The 5,448-nt window shown below is 37.0% G+C and overlaps 1 pseudogene; it reads left to right on the forward strand.

The window, feature by feature from the left end:
* The first annotated feature begins 634 nt into the window (after window positions 1-634).
* On the forward strand, window positions 635-1,958 carry LOC102837786 (annotated as a pseudogene).
* Window positions 1,959-5,448: the final 3,490 nt, after the last annotated feature.

Here is a 5,448-nt window from a genome sequence, read left to right on the forward strand (position 1 = left end):
CAGGAAAGATCTGTTGTTGGAACATATGGCCTTGGCAATAGAAATTATACTGAATATCCAATGACATAATTTTACAAGCCCCAAAATAATGTAATAGGCACTACACATGTGGACCTAGCCAGAAAAAAATACACAGGAGCTCTGGAAGCGTAGTGGTTACGGATTAGGCTGCTAACCTTGCAGTCAGCAGTTCGAAACTACCAGCTCTTCCACAAGAGAAAGATGAGGTTTTCTGCTCTGGTAAAGATTTACAGCCTCAGAAACCCTACACAGGGTCACTATGAGATGGAGCTCACTCCACAGCACATAACAACAATGGGAAGAGATGCTGGAGATGCTCATTATCACCAGCCTAAATAAAAAGTGTAATCAGCTACAGAGTTGGTCATCAATTGCTCATATACAAGTTCAGGCTTAAGTTGCAGAAAATTAAAACAAATCCACGAAATTCAAAATATGATCTTAAGTATATCCTGCCTGAATTTAGAGATCATCTCAAGAGTTGATTCATGGAGTGCTAATAAGCAAAGGAGTTATGGGATGGCATCATGATGAAAGTAAAAAGGTCCTCAAAACAGAGAATAAAAAGAAAAGACCAATGTGGATCTCATAAGAGACTATGAAACCTGAGAGAAGCGTAAACAGCAGCACCATGGTAGCTCAACAGAAGAATCTTGAAGGCTATGTGGGATTTGCACATCTCCCAAATCAAGCATACAGAAAATCAGCGAAGAGAGGGTTTGAAATCACACTTATGGTAGTAAGTAAATCGCGATTGGGAAAGTCAGCGTTAATCAACTCATTATTCCTTACTGATTTATATTCTCCAGAGTATCCAGGTCCTTCCTATAGGATAAAAAAGACTATACAGATAAAATAATCCAAAAATTTAATCAAAGAAGGTGGAGTTCAGTCACTATTCATAATAATTGATACACCAGGATTTGGAGATGCTGTGGATAATAGTAATTGCTGGCAGCCTGTTATCAATTACATTGATAGTAAATTTGAGGACTACCTAAATGCAGAATCTCACATGAACAGACATCAGATGCTAGACAACAGAGTGCAGTGTTGTTTATATTTCATTGCCCCCCTCAAGACATGGACTTAAACTACTGGATATTGAGTTTATGAAGCGTTTACATGAAAAAGTGAATATCACCCCCTTACTATGGGTTGGAACCGACTCGAAGGCACTTAACAACAACAACAACAACAACAACTGCCAAAGCAGACTCACTCACACCAGAGGAGTGCCAACAGTTTAAAAAACAGATAAAGAAACTCAAAAACATAAAATTAAAATATATGAGCTTCCAGAAACAGAAGATGAAGAAGAAAATAAGCTTGTTAAAAAGATAAAGGACCATTTACCTCTTGCTGTGGTAGGTAGTAATACTATCATTGAAGTTAATAGCAAAAGAGTCAGAGGAAGGCAGTATCCATGGGGTGTTGCTGAAGTTGAAAACGGTGAACATTGTGATTTTACAATTCTAAGAAATATGTTGATAAGGACACATATGCAGGACTTGAAAGACGTCACTCATAATGTACACTATGAGAACTACAGAAGCAGAAAGCTGGCAGCTGTGACTTATAATGAAGTTGACAACAACAAGAATAAAGGACAGCTTATAAAGAGCCCTCTGGCACAAATGGAAGAGGAAAGAAGGGAGCATGTCGCCAAGATGAAGAAGATGGAGATGGAGACGGAGCAGGTGTTTGAGATGAAGATTAAAGAAAAAGTTCAGAAAATGAAAGATTCTGAAGCTGAGCTCCAACGGTGTCATGAGCAAATGAAAAAGAATTTGGAAGCACAGAACAAAGAATTAGAGGGAAAACGTCGTCAGTTTGAGGATGAGAAAGCAAACTGACCAGTTCAGCAGTGTATATTAGAACAACAGAACTTTTCGAGAACCTTTGAAAAGAACAAGAAGAAAGCGAAGATCTTTTAATGCCCCTCTACTAAGCACCACTTAGAAACTACCAGCTGTTCCCTGGGAAAAAGATGAGGCTTTCTGCTCCTGTAAAGATTTACAGTCTCAGAAACCCTGTACAAGGTAGCTATGAGTTGGAGCCAAGTCCACTACACATAACCACCACCACCATTGAGCACCAGTTACATATTTGTTGCCAATATGCCAGCTTGGACATCAGTGCTTGTTGGATCTGTTTGACCAATTTGCACCAGTTTTATCCATAATGATGGATTTAACAGCATGACAAAAATTATTTTTGTTGTTGTTCTTGATGGAGATTAACATGCCTTGAATTGACTATGGTTATTGTGCAATTAGAAAGTAACAACCTTAAGTACCTTTCCTGTTTTCCTTTTTTTTAAACACATGTTTTGGTTTAATGCAAGAGAACATTTTACTGTTGTACAATCATGTTCTGGTGGTTTGATTGTTTACAGGATATCCAAAAGGACTCTGGAAGGTTTTCATTGAGGATAAATTGCCATAATATGATGCAAACTACGATTCTTTATGATAATTATAATACAAAAGTTCCACTCTGTGCAGCATATACAATGATGTAATTTAGTCTAACACAGTTGTTCCTATTTTTGACCCTTCCATTGATTAAAAATACACATGGAGAAAAACAACACTATATGCTTACAATGTACCTAGAGCTTTTTGTAACAACCATTTTTTGTTTGTTTGTTTGGAGTCTTTAAATATATATTATTCTCATTTAGTACCCTCTTTAGTCAAAAGCTCACTATTGCTTCATTTTTGTAATAATGCTTAATTTAGATAGTTTCCATATATTGGCCCTGCTAAAACAGAATATAACATCTTTCATATGGTAGAACCAACAAGGAAACTTTCCTTTAACTCCCTGTTTACACTTAATGGTAAGTAGCAGGGAGGAAATGCATTATAGGTCATTTCTAGGCAAAATTGTGAAGCTAATGACCAACCTGTTTCTACTTATGTGCAGTCTTTTTACTAGAAATGGGAATCATGGCCTCTTAAAGGGGAAAAAAAAAAAAGCACCATTCTGTATTTAGCTGTATTCATATATTGCATTTCTGTATTTTTTTGTTTGTACTGTACAAATTCACATAATAAACAATGTTGTGATGTAAAAAACAAATAGAGAGAGAGAGAAAAAGACTATGAAACCTAACACATGTGAAAGAAATGATGAACAAAAACTGAACAGAAAATTTCAAAGGAAACCTCAAAGACAAAGTATAGTATAATGAAATGTGCAAAGACATGGGGTTAGAAAACCAAAAGGGAGGGCAGTCTCAGGCAGAAAGAACTGAAGAAAAACTCAAGCCTTGACTTAAAAAATAGATTCTATGGCCCAAATGGAATCCTAGTGTGGCACCATAGGATAAGCATTCAAATTCAAGGTTGGTTTGAACCACAGGGTTGGAGGTTCAAACTCATCAGCTGTGCATTAGACACCCTATACAGGGTTTCTATGAGCCAGAACCAACTTGACAGCACTTAACAACAACAATATGGGCCAAATACTGAAAATGCAGGAAGCATTAAAAGAAGATGGAAGGAATACAGACATATTATACCAAAGAATAGTTGGTCAATGTTTAACCATTTCAGGAGGCAGCCTATAATAAAAAATCAACGGTATTGAAGGAAGAAGTGTAAGGTACATTGAAGGCATTAATTAATAAAAACAAGGCATAAAAAACTGATGGAATATCAACTGACATGTTTTAACAAACTGATGCAACTCTGAATGTACTCACTTGTCTAATCCAAGATATTTGGAAGACAGCTACTGGGACAGCTCACTGAAGACATTCGTAGCTGTGCCCATTCCAAAGAAAAGTGACCCAACATAATCTGAAAAAAAATGAACAATATCATTACTATCCCATGCAAGTAAAATTTTGCTGAAGATAATTTAAAAATTATTACAGCAGCAAAATGACAGGGGACTGCCAGAATTCAAGCTAAATTCAGAAGAGCATATGGAATGAGGGATATCATTATTGATGTCAGATTTATCTTTGCTGAAAGTAGAGACTACCAGAAAGACGTTTATCTGTGTTTCATTTGCTATAAAAAGGCATTAAATTGTATGGATTATAATGGTAAATTATTAATAATATTACAAAGAGTGGAAGTTCCAGGACACTTATTGTGCTCATAAGGAACCTGTATAAAGACCAAGTGACATTACAGGATTAATACACTAGACTACAATGTCAGTTTAAACCACAAGATCAGCAGTTCAAACCTACCAGCCACTCCTCATTATCCCTGTACAGGGTTGATGTGTGTTGAAAACCACTCAGAAAATTTAAAAAACAAAAATAAAGGATACTACGTGGTTTCAGATTAGGAAAGGTGTGTCTCAAGTTTGTATCCTTTCATTATATTAATTCAGTCTGTATGCTGAGCAGATAATCTGAAGATTTGGAATATATCAAGAAGAATTTGGCATCAGTACTGGAGGAAGACATGTTAATATCCTACTACATACAGATGACCTAACCTTGCTTGCTGAAAGTCCAGAGGACTTGAAAAATTTGCTGATGAAGATCAAAGAATAGATCCTTCAGTTATGAATTACAACTCAATGTGAAGAAAACAAAAATAACTAGAGCAATCAACATCATCATGATAAACAGAGAAAAATATTAAAGTTGTCAAGGATTTCATTTTACCTTGGTACACAATAAGTGCTTATAAAAGCAGCAGTCAAGAAACCAAATGCTATATTGCACTGGACATATCTACTGCAAAAGACTTCTTTAATATGTTGAAGATCAAGGACGTCACTCAGGTGTACCTAGACCAAGCCATGACATTTTCAATTATTGTATGTGCATACTAAAGCTACATTTAAGGAAGATCAACAAAAAAAAATTCACACGTTTGAATTATGATGTAGGTGAAGAATATTGAATTTCTGAAAACATACCAGAAAAAGTATCAGAACTATTGGATAAGGAATTCAAAAGAATATTATTTAGGTACCTTCAGTAGATAGAGAATGACTGAGAAAACGTCAGATGAATTCAAGGAAAACATAGACAAAATTATAAAAGAACTCTGGAAACAAATTGACAAAATAAAGGAAAAATGGAAGCCATACAAAAACAGCCATTAGAAAGCCAGAAGAGAGCACTTTCGGTGCTTCCCCGACTGGGCAGCACAGATACGCAGGCTCCGGACAAAGGGTGGGTGGTATTGCACAGAGAAGGCCCCCGCTGAGTAGACAGACAGCCTTTGGTCAAACATAAGACTTTATCCTTCAACACTGTAGATTTGGTTTTTTGAAGGATCAAGCTGCTGGGGAGTTGTGGGCATTTAGAGCTTCCATTCGCCTGCACTCACCTGCACTCGGCTCCCACTCCGGGACTGCGCCCACCTACTGTGGAGCTTGAGCAGACCCGTTTGGAGGGTGGGCATGCACAGAGAGCCAGCGGGGCCACAGGAACTGGCACGGTCCTTC

The sequence above is a fragment of the Chrysochloris asiatica genome, unplaced genomic scaffold (assembly GCF_000296735.1).
Source record: "Chrysochloris asiatica unplaced genomic scaffold, ChrAsi1.0 scaffold00030, whole genome shotgun sequence".
Classification (NCBI taxonomy): domain Eukaryota; kingdom Metazoa; phylum Chordata; class Mammalia; order Afrosoricida; family Chrysochloridae; genus Chrysochloris; species Chrysochloris asiatica.